Genomic DNA, 16,974 nt, shown 5'->3' on the forward strand with positions numbered 1-16,974 from the left:
CCTGAGCTCAATTTCAAGTCTCATAGCAAAGGGTCTGAATACTTACAGTATGTATATAAGGTATTTCTGTTTTTAATTTTTTATACATTTGCAAACATTTCTAAAAAGCTGTTTTCGCTTTGGCATTATGGGATATTGGGTGTATATTGGTGAGGATTTTTTGTTTTTATATACATTTTAGAATAAGGCTGTAAATGTAACAAAATGTGGAAAAAGTCAAGGGGAGTGTAAAGATAGTATACGAATATAAAAGGTGTACAGCAGTAGTTATATGGGATAAGACATGAATAGAATACAGTATATACCGTACGTTTAAAGTGGGTGAAATTGCATGTAAACATTATTAGTGACCAGCTATTTCAAATAATCATCTCATCATCAAGCTTTGTGCACCCCTGGGAGGCCCCAGGTCCGAGTTTAGGAAACCCTGTCCTACAGGATATGCAGGCCATGTTACTCATTCTTGTGTCAGAGACATTATGAGCAAGTGTCTGCTTGTCCTACCACTCGCCTCGAAAGCTGTGGGCCTCCGAATCAGTGCGATGTAACTAATTTTTCTGGATATGTTTCACAACATGCACAGCCCCAGGGCATACAAGGCATTACACAAATCACCAGAGCACAACTATATCTCTGAACAAGAGTTTCTTTATGAGAATGTATCTTTCCTTTAACTGTTTCTTGGCTAAAAGTCAGAGAGAAGTTAACATGTCAGTCTATCACTGCATAGCCTACTACAGAATGTTCTGTACTACACAGCTTTTTACAGTATGGACTGTATATCTGTTGGTCGGTTCGAAGGACACTGGGGTTATTGTACGGTAATTTTGACCTAACAATTTTTTTTAATGTTAATCTAATAGGTATTATAAGGCAGGTCAACACACAAGATTACAGTTCAAAGAGATTTCTTGTAGATATTCTTGATGTAGAATGTCAAATTGAGTTGTATAACTAAATTTTTTAATGCCTTAATTTCACTTTTAAAATAAACAAATAAAATCAGTCAGGTGAGCTCTGACAACACATATTTGCCAGGTTATCCTCAGTCTGAAGTGTTGAAACAAGATACTTTATGATAAGCATCCTTCCTTGCATAGTTCTCAACCAATGACCTGCTCCCGAGTGGCGCAGCGGTCTAAGGCACTGCATCTCAGTGCAAGAGGCGACACTACAGTCCCTGGTTTGAATTCAGGCTGAATCACATCCGGCTGTGTTTGGGAGTCCCATAGGGCGGGCACAATTGGCCCAGCGTCATCCGGGTTTGGCTGGGGTAGGCCGTCGTTGTAAATAAGAATTTGTTCTTAACTGACTTGCCTAGTTAAAAAAAGGTTAAACATTTTGTTTTTAAAGATGTCTGAACATAGTCTATACAGTAATCGTTATATGCATAATTCAAAACAGTCACATTGACTAATCTAAACAACCTATAGGATCATACAATAATACAACAATACAAGTTGATACATGAAATATGTTTGGTGTATATCATCAAGATAAAAAAGTGTGATATGGAAGTTACATAAATTAACTTTGTAGGTGCTAAATTATATCTGTATCGAAAGTGCATGACCATGCTTCACGTGCCCTGACTGTATAACTATTAGACCTACTCTGAAGGGGAAAAAAGCAGAATGGGTTTTGTGATAGTGGTTCAAAAATATATACTGTTTGCCATAACTTTATGAAACTGTGTAGGCTATAGATATGCTACATTGGCAAATATTCTCGCAGCCTATGCCTCTATTCATCAGTAATATGCAGTGGGTTGAGTTTCTGTGCTATTTGACGTTTGACCCAATTTTCGAAAAACATGCAGTCCATGTGACGTTGATTCGCGCCCTCGACTATTGAATTGACTGCACGAGCGACCTTCCTCCTACAGTTTCTCCTCCCGGTAAAAGAATAAGTGTGGTCAGATTCGTTTGAGTGGCCTTCGTGGCATGCGACAGTAAAAGAGGCGCGGGACAGAGAGAGCGACGGAGAGAGAGAGAGAGAGAGAAGGAACTTTAGAGCTGTCGAAGGGGGAGTTGCACAACACGGATTAATGTAACTCTGTTTACACCTTCCTTATTCCAAAACGTCAGCGTGAAGAGAAAATACTCAGCAAAATCAGGTAAAATACTCAAACGTGTTGAATTCATTACTTTTTTAGAACCATTGTCATTGTAGCCAACATAGTTGCAAACTTGAAAACAGTCCAGCACTTGACTTGGTGACAAAAGTTACAAAGTAGCGCGGGACTCGGCTGTCATTTCTGTTGCATATTTTGTTTCGTTCAGGGAGTGTTTACCAGTGTCTCCATGTGTCTCATGCGTTCTGGAGAATTGTCAAAAGAAGTTATAAATCTAGATTTTGTGCGGAATCATTCGTCAAAGAATACTGTAGTTACAGGGTATGGCAGTTTGGCTGCCGTACGGACTGGCAGCTTTGGACAAAAACAAGGTTGGTCAAATTCGACAACAACACTGTAGTTACATATGTTGCGACAGTTTACCACACCAACACTACTAGAGTAAGTACGGAAACGTTGTTTTTTATTCTCAACTCACGCTCAAATTCTATTTTTATAGCTGCTATACATTTAGAATATTCTGACAATGTAAATGTATTTAGTCTAATTAAAAAAGTTAAATTGATATGGAAGGCTTTCACAAGAATACAGTGCCTTCAGAAAGTATCCGTACCCCTTGACTTATTACACATTTTGTTGTGTTACATTCAGTATACAAAATGTATTAAATATATTTTTCCTCTCACCCATATACATACAATGCCCCAAATTGACAAAGTGAAAACAAGGTTTTAGACATTTTTGCTAATTTATTGAGAATGACATACAGAAATATCTAATTTACATAAGTATTCACACCCCATAGTCAATACTTTGTAGAAGCACCTTGCCAGCGATTGCAGCTGTGAGTCTTTCTTGGTAAGTTTTCAAGAGCTTTCAACACCTGAATTGTGCAACATTTACCCATAATTCTTTTGAAAATTATTCAAGCTCTGTCAAATTGGTTGTTGATCATTGCTAGACAACCATTTTCAGGTCTTGTCATAGATTTCAAGTAGATTTAAGTCAAAACTGTAACTCGGCCATTCAGGAGCATTCACTGTCTTCTTGGTAAGGAACTGCAGTGTAGATTTGGCCTTGTGTTTTACTTTATTGTCCTGCTAAAAGGTGAATTGGTGGCAAGTAGACTGAACCAGGTTTTCCTCTGGGATTTTGCCTGTGCATTGCTCCCTTCTGCTTATTTTTTATCCTGAAAAACATTCCAGTTCTTAACAATTACATGCATACCCATAACATGATGCAGCCACCACTATGCTTGAAAATATGGAGAGTGGTACTCAATAATGTGTTGCATTGGATCTGCCCCAAACATAACACGTTGTATTCAGGAAAAAAAGTTAATTGATTTGCCACATTTTATGCAGTATTGCTTTAGTGCCTTGTTTTCGTTCTGTCACTTAGGTTTGTATTGTGGAGTAACTACAATGTTGTTGATACATCCTCAGTTTTCTCCTATCACAGCCTCTGTAACAGTTTTAAAGTAATCATTGGCCTCATAGTGAACTCCCTGAGTGGTTTCCTTCCTCTCCAGCTACTGAGTTAGTAAGGACACCTGTATCTTTGTAGTGATTGGGTGTATTGATACACCATCCAAAGTGTAATTAATAACTTCATCATGCTCAAAGGGATATTCAATGTCTGCAATTTTTTTATTCCCCCCCCCATCTACCAGTAGTTACCCTTCTTTGTGAGGCATTGGTAAATCTCCCTGGTCTTTGTGGTTTGAATAAAATAAAAAATACAAGTGAAACAACAGCGTTACTGATGTGTAAAATAACAGGTTGTATTACACGTTCTCCTTTTCGACAACCAGAAAATTATAACCAGATGTTAGTCCAGGTTTCGATGTGAGAGATCCATTTGTTTACAGTGAAATCGGAGTATGATGCACGTAATGGCGCTCCTGTTTATTTGTCATTGATGCGGTGGTATAAACGAATATGACGCGTGTTACCAGAGCAGGGGTAATCACTGAAGGGTGGGTATGAGGGTAAAGTGGGTGGTGTTTGGAGGTTGTTAGGATGCGTGGGCATACCAGGCCCAATACCTCGCTAAAATTAGTCACGTGTCAGCTGCGTTGCGGGCAGGTGCTAGTGGTGAGTGCTACAACAAGGGTCTAACACCACCAGCATGTGGAAAGCGAACAGCTCTTCTCACCCTTTGGTTTGGAATAGTATTGGCATGACGTGCCAAGATGCAATGCACATTTCAGAGACCTTCATGCAATTCCTATGGGCTGCTACAATACATAGGCATCATGCTTATGAAAAGGCTAGGAGGTAATCAAAGTTCACTGGGAAGTGACCTCTCCTTGTTTTGCACTGGTCTGGTGTTGATCCAGAGAACCAAAATGGCTGCTCCAAAAAGTTTTGACATTTGTTGCTATTTGCAGATGCTCATAGGTGGAACTAAAGTCCAAATATGTGTCTTTCTTTCAACTGCCTGAAACCACTCTGAGCCTGTGTGAGTACAGAATCCTCTTGTAGGGTCTCTTTCATAGAAAGCAGGCCGTGGACTGATGGCTTTTACAATCTGACGCAACGCAGCTGTCACACAGAACACTACATAAATGCAAAAGGAGTGACCAAGAGGCCCGATATAGACGCTTGTATTTTTAGACCATCTCACCCATACTTTAACTCATTGCTCTTTGGTAATTGGATATCGCCCACTTCCACCCGCCCCACTCACCCGTACGTGTGGTTCGGCCCACTTGGGCCCTGGATGCAGTGAGGGCATGTGTAGGACAGCGTTCTTAAAATGGAACAGGCCATTTCTGGAAGCCACTGTCATTCAAAACGGCACGAAAATACCCCATAGTCACTGGCAGTTATTTGAATAAACTGTAGACTGGGCACTGACAGTGTGCGTGATTGACGAAACTATGGCCTGGAGTCAGAGGTGAAATACCAACGCAACAATTTTGGCAACTGCAAGAGGATGGGAAAAACAAATGTGGCCTCCGTCAAGCAGATCAACAGGGACCCGCGTGTCTGAAGAATCAGGCCAGTTCAGTCGTGACGACGTACCCAAGCCTATTAAAGTCAATATCTGCTTCATCAGTGTTATGAGAGCAACATGTATTTGATAACATCTGTGGTTTGTGGAATATAATTCACACACACAACCACCAAAAGGGAACTTAAGACTGATCCTGGACTGAACTACACTTAGTGATCAAAAGATGTATGTCCTTATTACCAAGTATTGAGCAGGTTGAAATTTATTGTCACGAGTCTTGTCCTGGAGGCAGAAGTGAGCAATTTCCCCTTAGATAGGCCAGCTGCAAAGTCAAAATTGTCTATACTGTAAAAATTCATGGAAACAAAAATTAGCTTTAAGGTTAGGGTTAGAGTTAGCAGTGTGGTTAGAGTTACGAGTTATGGTTAGGTTTAAAATCTGATTTGATGACGGTGGCTGTGTCAGCTAGTGACAACTCTGTCGAGCTGCCTCCAGAACAAGATTCATGACGAAAAACTCTAACATGCAAGTAATTATGTAAATTTGACTTTGGTGTCGTTTGTCTATAAACAACCATTTAGTCTAGTATTAGCCAGGTTTAAGTATCAAGCTCCTCACCATAAGAATGACCGAAGACCCATTTTTCACTATGTATCACTATGTTGATTGGTGAACCAAGCTCACTTGATGAGTAAACTTGCCTTAAACCTGAAGACTTGCTTAAGCCCCCCTGAACTAATGCATAAGCTTTTGCTCATAGGGCCAAAACAGTCACGCATTAAAGCTAGGTTCAAACCCCTGTCGGTCAAAACAACACGTCATGCTACGCCATGATAGGAAATATTTCCTATGATTTTCAGTACATTTATTCAGAAATATCCGATGGCTAGTAGAGAAAGGGCAGTTTTATTTCCCTCTCTTCCAGTGCAGTTGCCAATAATATCATTAACGTTATCAAATGCACAAGGTGATAATAGTAAGAGAAGGTGAATATATGCGGTTCACAGAGTGACAAGGTCGGGAGGTGGGCTTTAAACTGGATGATGTTGACGGCACATCATCCAGTATAATGGACGAGTGTGGGGATGATGGACCAGTGAAGGATTGCTGGAGGGAGAAAGACTAATGTATAGGTATCTTTATGGAGGGATGGACCATAGCTACCTACCTCAGATGGTATTGCTGATTTGATACACATTATCATTATGTGATAAAAGACCTCGTGCTCAATCAACCCAATCTTGCCGGTTCCTTCCAATCTGAAACCTACTTCCTACCATGCAAATGATCCCTTCTTCACTGTCACTTCCCCTCTTATATCTGAGTCTGACTGCTCGGAAAATGAGTCTAAATCAACCAAGCATGCTAATTAAAATGTAAGACAAGACAGAAGTTTTGCAAGAAAAACATGCAAAATAAGCTGTTTTTCTCCTCCTCTGTGGTAGAGGGCTGTGCCTCAGCCATTGATATCCCGAGAGTCCCCCGTCTGTTCTCCCCCCTCAGAACTTTCCCAGGCATTCTTGGGAGGCTTGGAGTGTGTGGAGCTACGAGCTGACGGGAGAAGGGGAAACAGCTGCACGGGGCTGGAGCTGACACAATGTCACATATTAGTGTCGTCGCTAGCGCTCTGCGTCTTGCTTAGCTGCTCGCTCCCTTTTGAGCTTTTTTTTCACTGGTGGAGAGATGAAAGGAGAGTTGAAGACGAGCACCGTTTCTGGAAGTCACCTCCAAGAGTCCCCCCTGCTGTCATTGCCATGATTATTTATTTGTTGATGTGTTTCTTTATTTGATCAGTTTAGAAGATTTAAAAGAGAAAGTCCAGGGAAGATATACTGCTGCAGTTGCCTTCTTGGAATTTTATTTCTAAGATGTACAGGAAGATGTACTTTGATACATGATTACTGTGTAATAATTGTAATTTCGAAACATGTCCCAGCCAGAGGGTATCAAAGTAGAACCCAAGACAAACCCTGTGTAAAGGTTGCACAATGCACAACAGCTACATGAGAGCCATAGCCTGCCGAGCTAAAGCCCAAGTCTGAAGCCCAAGTAGCTAATTCCTCAATTGAACACCAAGTAGGGGACCTACTGCCACCACAATGGCCAAGTTAAATACTTAGTAGCACCCCACTACACATGCATCTCTCTCAACATGTGCCCAACATCATGGCACCAGGCCCGGTTGTCATTTGTAACTAATCAACGGTTATTAATGCAGCTGTATTGGTAGTGCAGAGGAGGTTAAGGTCGCTTGCCAGTTGGCACCGGTCTCAGACTCCAGTAAGCGATTACGACTGACTCATCATCAGAGATTGGGAAAGAGAAAGATATAGAGGAAGAGAGAGAATGTAAGTCAAATGCAAAATAATGCTTTTAATGCTCGGAAGGACAGGAAAGACAAGTCTCGGCACACCCATGCTGTTATTGTTTAAGGAGCCATGTGTGATCCATTTTTTTCTTAAGAACTGGATTTGTGACTTACGTTTTCTTCCAACAAACGAGGTTGTTTGTCATTTTAATGTCATAAATAGAAATCTAGTCACATTTTCAGTCCTTATTTCCCAACTGAGTGGAAAAAAAGCAACAGAACAAATGCTCCCTCTGCGGAGGATTGCGAGGAACGAGAAAAGTGAGAAATATCTGCCAAACTGTCAAAAGATCATGGACTGCTTTCCCCAGCTGAGTCTGGCAGGTCGCCCTGTCACCCTGGTGACCACCTCCCATTCGGTGTCAATGACCCAGTCCCAGGGCAAAGCCAAGCAAACTGGATCATTAATGTCGCTCAGGTACCACTAGGGATCCATTGTCCTCTCCGTGCAGGATGGAAGCAGGGAATCCAGGGATCTAGGTCAGGCACAGAACCATTGGCAGCCAGTAGTGGCCCAGTGCTTTTAATTGCCGTAATCCTTACATCTAAGCTAACATATGGAATTGTTTTAAGATGGTCATACCAAGGATCATTTAGCTATTTTATTTTGAATCACAGGCAGGGTTCCCCAACTGGCCGTCCCGTAAACTGGTTTTATTTGGCCCCCCAAGTTTTCTGAATAAAAATAAAAACATTTATATACTTTTGTATTTTTTTCATTGTTGGACATAAAAGACTGTAAAAACACCAGGAAATCAGATCCAATGAATCTAGCTATCAAACTATAGGCTCCTCACTACGAGACTAAGCCAATTTGCAAATGCTAAAATCAATATCTATATATTTTTTTATTAATTAATTTAAGAAATCTATTCCCATGTATTCCCTAGCATAATAGAGACAAGTGATCGTATACAAATGTAAACAAGGTTTGAAATGATTGTTTTAGTCAAACATTATATCTGTTTGGGCTTCATATTCGTAATTATGTTCCGGCACTAAGACCATCCTGTCAAGAAAGAATTGGTCCACAGCTGAATCTAGTTGATGATCCCTGCCTTAAGGTATCAAAAAATATATATAAACAAATAATTTTATTAAACATTGAATTTGGCCTTACTGCTATTAGCCCATAGAAACGCAACGATTAACAGGATAAATAGATAGTAGATAGATAGATAGATAAATAGATATTAACATGGATAAATAGATAGTAAAACAAATATATCCATAGGACATTTGTTCTGAAGTGTCTGTCTTATATCTGAGAGATACAAGAAAGATCAGGAACCAATTTAAAAAATATTTTTTACATGTATTTATTTTAGGCACTAAACAATCTACATATATACAGTGCATTTGGAAAGTATTTAGACCCCTTGACTATTTCCACATTTTGTTACGTTACAGCCTTATTCTAAAATTGATTAAATAGTTTTTCCCCCTCATCAATCTACACATAAAACCTCATAATGACAAAGCAAAAACTGTTTTATAGAAATCTTTCAACAACAAAAAATATATATGGTCGGAAGTTTACATGCACAAAGGTTGGAGTCATTGAAACTCGTTTTTCAACCACTCCACAAATTTCTTGTTAACAAACTATACGTTTGGCAAGTCGGTTAGGACATATAATTTGTGCATGACACAAGTAATTTTTCCAACAATTGTTTACAGACAGATTAATTCACTTATAATTCACTTAATCACAATTCCAGTGGGTCAGAAGTTTACATACGCTACATTGATTGTGCCTTTAAACAGCTTGGAAAATTCTACAAAATTATGTCATGACTTTAGAAGGTTCTGATAGGCTAATTTACATAATTTGAGTCAATTGGAGGTGTACCTGTTGATGAATTTCAAGGCCTACCTTCAAACCTAGTGCCTCTTTCCTTGACATCATGGGGAAATCAAAATATATATATTTTTTTCTGGTGCACTTCACAAAATAGATGGCATCATGAGGGAGGAAAATTATGTGGATATATTGAAGCAACATCTCAAGACATCAGTCAGGAAGTTAAAGCTTGGTCGCAAATGGGTCTTCCAAATGGACAATGACCCCAAGCATACTTCCAAAGTTGTGGCAAAATGGCTTAAGAACAACAAGGTCAAGGTATTGGAGTGGCCATCACAAAGCCCTGACCTCAATCTCCCATAGAATATTTGTGGGCAGAACTGAAAAAGCATGTGCGAGCAAGGAGGCCTACAAACCTGACTCAGTTACACCAGCTCTGTCAGGAGGAATGGGCTAAAATTCACCCAACTTATTGTGGGAAGCTTGTGGAAGGCTACACGAAACGTTTGACCCAAGTTAACTAATTGAGTGTATGTAAACTTCTGACCCACTGGGAATGTGATGAAAGAAATAAAACCTGAAATAAATCATTCTATTATTCTGACATTTCACATTCTTAAAATAAAATGGTAATCCTAACTGACCTAAAACAGGGAATTTTTACGAGGATTAAATGTCAGGAGTTGTGAAAAACGGAGTTTAAATGTATTTGGCTAAGGTGTATGTAAACTTCTGACTTCAACTGTATATATAAACTCAGCAAATAAAGAAACGTCCCTTTTTCAGGGCCCTGTCTTTCAAAGATATTTCGTAAAAATCCAAATATCTTCACAGATCTTCATTGTAAAGGGTTTAAACACTGTTTCCCATGCTTGTTCAATGAACCATAAACAATTAATGATCATGCACCTGTGGAACGGTCGTTAAGCCACTAACAGCTTACAGACGGTAGGCAATTAAGGTCACAGTTATGAAAACTTAGGACACTAAAGAGGCCTTTCTACTGACTCTGAAAATACCAAAGAGAGATGCCCAGTGTCCCTGCTCATCTGCGTGAATGTACCTTAGGCATGCTGCAAGGAGGCATGAGGACTGCAGATGTGGCCAGGGCAATAAATTGTAATGTCCGTACTGTGAGACGCCTAAGACAGCGCTAGAGGGAGACAGGACGGACAGCTGATCGTGCTCGCAGTGGCAGACCACATGTAACAACACCTGCACAGGATCGCTGGACTGAAGCTTGTCGGCCTGCTGTAAGGCAGGTCCTCACCAGACATCACCGGCAACAACGTCGCCTATGGGCACAAACCCACCGTTGCTGGACCAGACAGGACTGGCAGAAGGTGCTCTTCACTGACGAGTTGTGGTTTTGTCTCACCAGGGTTGATGGTCGGATTCGCGTTTATCGTCGAAGGTATGAGCGTTACACCGAGGCCTGTACTCTGGAGCGGGATCGATTTGGAGGTGGAGGGTCCGTCATGGTCTGGGGCGGTGTGTCACATCATCATCGGATTGAGCTTGTTGTCATTGCAGGCAATCTCAATGCTGTGCGTTACAGGGAGGACATCCTCCTCCCTCATGTGGTACCCTTCCTGCAGGCTCATCCTGACATGACCCTCCAGCATGACAATGCCACCAGCCATACTGCTCGTTCTGTGCGTGATTTCCTGCAAGACAGGAATGTCAGTGTTCTGCCATGGCCAGCGAAGAGCCCGGATCTCAATCCCATTGAGCATGTCTGGGACCTGTTGGATCGGAGTGTGAGGGCTAGGGCCATTCCCCCCAGAAATGTCTGCAGGTGCCTTGGTGGAAGAGTGGGGTAACATCTCACAGCAAGAACTGGCAAATCTGGTGCAGTCCCTGAGGAGGAGATGCACTGCAGTACTTAATGTAGCTGAAGGCCACACCAGATACTGACTGTTACTACTGTTACCCCCTTTGTTCAGGGACACATTATTCAATTTCTGTTAGTCACATGTCTGTGGAACTTTTTCAGTTTATGTCTCAGTTGTTGAATATTTTCATGTTCATACAAATATTTACAGATGTTAAGTTTGCTGAAAATAAACGCAGTTGACAGTGAGAGGACATTTATTTTTTTGCTGAGTTTTTATATTGTCTGAGGTACTGAGTGTTTTGGAGCAGGTTTTCATCAAAGATCTCTCTGTACTAGTTTCCCAGTACCTGCCGCTGAAAAACATCCCCACAGCATGATGCTGCCACCATCGTGCTTCACCGTAGGGTTGGTGCCAGGTTTCCTCCATACCTGACGCTTGGCATTCACGCCAAAGAATTCAAACTTGGTTTCATCAGACCAGAGAATCTTGTTTCTCATGGTCTGAGTGTCCTTTAGGTGCCTTTTTGGAAAATGAAGCGAGCTGTCATGTGCCTTTTACTGAGGAGTGGCTTCCGTCTGACCACTCTACCATAAAGGCCTGATTGCTGTAGTGCTGCAGAGATGGTTGTCCTTCTGGAAGGTTCTCCCATCTCCACAGACGAACTCTGTAGCTCCTTCAAGAGTGACCATTGGGTTCTTGGTCACGTCCCTGACCAAGGCCCTTCTCTCCCGATTGCTCAGTTTGGCCTGGCGGACAGCTCTTGGAAGAGTCTTGGTGGTTCCAAACTTCTTCCATTTAAGAATGATGGAGGCCACTGTGTTCTTGGGGACTTTAAATGCTGCAGATCTGTGCCTTGACACAATCCTGTCTCAGAGCTCTACGGACAATTCCTTCGACCTCATGGCTTGGTTTTTGCTCTGACATGCACTGTCAACTGTGGGACCTTATATAGACAGGTGTGTGCCTTTCCAAATCATGTCCAATCAATTGAATTTACCACAGGTGGACTCCAATCAAGTTGTAGAAACATCTCAAGGATGATCAATGGAAACAGGATGCACCTGAGCTGAATTTTGAGTCTCACAGCAAAGGGTCTGAATACTTATGTAAATAAGGTATTTATTAGAAAAAAATATATATACATTTGCAAAAATGTATAAAAAGCTGTTTTCGCTTTGTCATTATGGGGCATTGTGTGTAGATTGATGAGGGAAAAAATTATTTGAAAACATTTTAGAATATGATTGTAACATATCAAAATGTGGAAAAAGGGAAGTAGTCTGAATACTTCCCGAATGCATTATACTTCCATTCATTTTTTAAACTGGCACCTGGCTACCTTCAGACTGGTATTGTGAGGCTTTTGTGTGTCCTAGAGCAAAACAACCAACGTGTACGTGTTCGTGAGTGGCCCACCCTTCCTGTTCGGACGCTACAGACAAAAGTTGGCAGATCGTCTGTACCGACTTTAGTCAAGTCCCGTGATGCTTGTGGGGGTCGAAGAGCAAAACTGAAAACACCATTGTGTTCGTGAGAGTCTCACCTTTCCATGGAGTTTGTTTTTCTAGGCCAAACCGTTCGGACGCTACAGACGTTTTCGTGAGTATACCGATTTTCAGGATGTCTCATGGTCTGACAAACACCTCTCTAGCTCTGCCACCTTTCAACTCAGATGCGGAAGGCTTATTTCGGCAGATGCGATTGATTGAGATGCAGCCAATGCAAAAAAACAGATATCTCTACTTTAAACTGACTGATTCTTTATTATTATGCTAATTAGATTTCCATGGGGGCGCGGACATCGACTCTAGGGGGTTAATCAGAGGTGGGTGGGGGACAGGGGCGAGGGCGGAACGTGGTTTACAGGGACCGTCCCCATTAATGCGTAACCCCTATCTATTAGATGTAGGAGCTGTCATTCATTTTGCTCCTCCCTCACCCAGCCGTCACGGTGTGGTGAAATGGAGAGGTGGAGGGGGGGTGTACTGTATCTACTATGATTGAGTGTCTAATTAGGCTTGGTGGTTTAAATGTGTTTGTCTGTTTGTGTGATTGGGTCATGTATCAATCACTGCATGTGGGTGTTGCGGTTTTGTATGACTCGGTGTGTATGACTTGAGTGTATGTCAGAAGTAGCCTTGAATGCAGTACTGTTGTACAGGGGAGTGACTTGTCTGTCTGCCTGTCTTGTCTGCCTGTCTGCCACTGGTCTTGGAAGCTTTTACATGGACAGCCTTTACTGTGGTGCTGTCGTGGATGTTAGGGTGTGTGTCTGTGGGGGGCTCCATTTGTGGTTGAGGCCCTGTCACGAAAAGGAGAGGAGTGGAGTGAGTGAAAGCAGGCCGCATCCTCATTGACGTTCAGAGGGAGAAGCAGCCGTGGTCCTTTGATCTGCCTAAAGAGGTTCTGGTCTTTACCATGACACTGTAAACAAGTCTTAAAGAGCAGAAACAGAGCAGCTTTTAGCCAGCCCACTGTTTGGGAACAGAGCAGCTTTTAGTCAGCCCACTGTTTGGGAACAGAACAGCTTTTAACTAGCCCACTGTTTAGGAACAGAGCATGCTTCATTATACAGTGGACTTTCCGGTAAATTTCCAGAATTTTCCATGGGAAGTTAAACCCGGGAATTTTAGGAATTTTGCTTAAATTCATCAAAAAAGTTAGCTTATAACAGTGAACCTTTTTTGTGGGATACACGTAAGGCAATTCTAGATCTTGTGGCATATTGTGGTTAAACTATCCCCAATTCAATGGAATTGCAACCCTCTGCATGCACAGTGCACTCTTCCACCACATGTACAGCTGATTCTCAAGATCTTGCACACTAATGAGATGCTATTGAGCCCACACTACTGCACTGTCTGAGCTAAGGACTACATGCTTTCTGGTAAGTTTTGATTACAATACTGGGTGGGGTGAATATATTTCATATGACATACATTATTTTTTTATTAACTAGTAAATAGTAGCCTACAGCAAAGTGTGTTTAAATCATTTCTAACTTGTTAACAATTTCTGCTAGTTAGTTTTTGCTACCATGTGGGTTTTAGCTTGCTTGAGCCTGCTAACAGAGGAGTGTTAATTCACCTGTTTCCATACATGCTTCATTTTAAAAACATTTATCTTACAAAGGAGTTGTTTAATCTAAATGCATAACTATTTATCTGTACATGGAATTGCATTTGGTGTTTACAAAACATTTTTTTCCTAATCTTTACAGGAAAATGCCACGGGCACTATCTGATGTGTGGAGACATTTCAATGCTGTTAATGCAAAAAGGAAAAGCTGTGTACATTTGCAAATACTGTGCGAAATCATATGTGAAGAATGCAACAAAGATGCAGAATCATCTGGCCAAGTGCATAAAGTTCCCTCAGTGCTCACAACAAGCAACCTCTGACAAAAGTCCCTCTACTTCTATTCGACACCTTATCGATAGCAACAGCTCATGGTCCTCCTGGAATCAGAAGTTGTTTTGACTCAATGGAGGAACGTAGTCAGAGAAATGCTGATGAATGTCTTGCTCGAGCTGTGTATGCAACTGGTTCACTGCTGATGCTCACAGGCAATGTGTATTGGAAGAGATTTCTGAATGTTCTTCGCCCAGCATACACCCCTCCAACCAGACGTGCTTTATCTCCTACTTTTCTGGATGCAGAGTTCAACAGAGTTCAAGTGAAGGACAATCAAATCATAGAGAAACCAGACTGCATTGCAATCATCTCTGATGGGTGGTCAAATGTTCGTGGGCAATGAATAATTAACTGCATCATCTCCACCCCTCAACCAGTATTCTACAAGGGACAACAGACACACCGGTCTCCACATTGCAGATGAGCTGAAGGCAGTCATCAATGACCTTGGACCACAGAAGGTATTTGCACTGGTGACAGACAATGCTGCGAACATGAAGGCTCCTTGGTCTAAAGTGGAGGAGTCCTACCCTCACATCACACCCATTGGCTGTGCTGCTCATACATTGAATCTGCTCCTCAAGGACATCATGGCACTGAAAACAATGGATACACTCTACAAGAGAGCCAAGGAAATGGTTAGGTATGTGAAGGGTCATCAAGTTATAGCAGCAATCTACCTCACCAAGCAAAGTGAGAAGAATAAGAGCATCACATTGAAGCTGCCCAGCAACACCCGTTGGGGTGGAGTTGTCATCATGTTTGACAGTCTCCTGGAGGGGAAGGATTCTCCAAGAAATGGCCATATCACAGTCTGCCGATATGGACAGCCCCATCAAGAGGATCCTCCTGGATGATGTAATTTGGGAGAGAGTGGTAAGCAGCCTGAAAACCTATAGCAGTAGCCATTGCATGGATTGAGGGAGACAATGCCATCCTGCCCACTTCACTGCTGCTCCAAGCAGAGGAAACTGCACTTCTGAAATACATCAAAAAGTGTGAAGACTTCTGCCTGAAGCCCATACACGCTGCAGCGTACATCTTAGACCCCAAGTATGCTGGCAAGAGCATCCTGTCTGGTGCAGAGATCAACAAGGCCTATGGTGTCATCACTACCGTGTCTCGCCACCTTGGCCTGGATAGGGGCAAGGTTCTTGGCAGTCTGGTAAAGTACACTTCAAAGCAAGAGCTTTGGGATGGAGATGCAATATGGCAGTCGTGGCAACATATCTCATCAGCCACCTGGTGGAAGGGACTTTGTGAATCTAAGGCTCTTTCTCCTGTTGCCTCCATCATCCTCCAAATCCCACCAACATCAGCCGCCTCAGAACGCAACTGGTCCTTGTTTGGGAACACACATACCAAAGGCTTACCAATACAAGCGTTGAAAAGTTGGTGGCCATCCGGGCAAATTTGAGTCTTTTTGAGCCTGACAACGAGCCATCCTCAACAAGGTTGGAAAGTGACAGTGAAGATGAGGCATCAGAGTGGACATTGAGGAGGTCCAGGGAGAAGACATGTAGGCCTGAGAAGAAGACAACCAAAGCTTTAGTTTCTAGACTATCATTTTAAAGATGTACAGTTGAAGTCGAAAGTTTACATACACTGAGGTTGGAGTCATTAAAACACGTTTTTCAACCACTCCACAAATTTCTTGTTAACAAACTATAGTTTTGGCAAGTCGGTTAGGACATCTACTTTGTGCATGACACAAGTAATTTTTCCAACAATTGTTTACAGACAGATTATTTCACTTATAACTCACTGTATCACAATTCCAGTGGGTCAGAAGTTTACATACACTAAGTTGACTGTGCCTTTTAACATCTTGGAAAATTCCAGAAAATGATGTAATGGCTTTAGAAGGTTCTGATAGGCTCATTGACATAATTTGAGTCAATTGGAGGTGTACCTACCTGTGGATGTATTTCAAAGCCTACCTTCAAACTCAGTGCCTCTTTGCTTGACATCATAGGAAAATCAAAAGAAATCAGCCAAGACCTCAGAAAAAGAATTGTATACCTCCACAAGTCTGGTTCATCCTTGGGAGCAATTTCCAAATGCCTGAAGGTGCCACGTTAATCTGTACAAACAATAGTATGCAAGTATGAACACCATGGGACCACGCAGCTGTCATACCACTCAGGAAGGAGACGCGTTCTGTCTCTTAGAGATGAACGTACTTTGGTGCCAAAAGTGCGAATCAATCCCAGAACAACAGCAAAGGACCTTGTGAAGATGCTGGAGGAAACAGGTACAAAAGTATCTATATCCACAGTAAAACACGTCCTATATCGACATAACCTGAAAGGCCACTCAGCAAGGAAGAAGCCAGTGCTCCAAAACCGCCATAAAAAGGACAGACTACGATTTGCAACTGCACATGGGGACAAAGATCAAACTTTTTGTAGAAATGTCCTCTGGTCTGATGAAACAAAAATAGAACTGTTTGGCCATAATGACCATCGTTATGTTTGGAGGAGAAAGGGGGAGGCTTGCAAGCCGAAGAACACCA

At 41.9% G+C, this 16,974-nt stretch overlaps 1 protein-coding gene across 2 annotated transcripts in view; it reads left to right on the forward strand.

Moving 5' to 3' along the window:
- The first annotated feature begins 1,866 nt into the window (after window positions 1-1,866).
- nek6 (NIMA-related kinase 6) overlaps window positions 1,867-16,974 on the forward strand; it is an 86,990-nt gene continuing 71,882 nt past the window's right edge. Inside the window, exon 1 of one of the 2 annotated variants that reach the window (XM_071351262.1) lies at window positions 1,867-2,116. The gene's annotated coding sequence lies outside the window, so the exon portion shown is untranslated. Of the gene's footprint in view, window positions 2,117-2,421; window positions 2,446-16,974 lie in introns of those variants that run through there. The other variant, XM_071351266.1, reaches the window with a different exon arrangement.

The sequence above is a fragment of the Salvelinus alpinus genome, chromosome 18, assembly GCF_045679555.1.
Source record: "Salvelinus alpinus chromosome 18, SLU_Salpinus.1, whole genome shotgun sequence".
Classification (NCBI taxonomy): domain Eukaryota; kingdom Metazoa; phylum Chordata; class Actinopteri; order Salmoniformes; family Salmonidae; genus Salvelinus; species Salvelinus alpinus.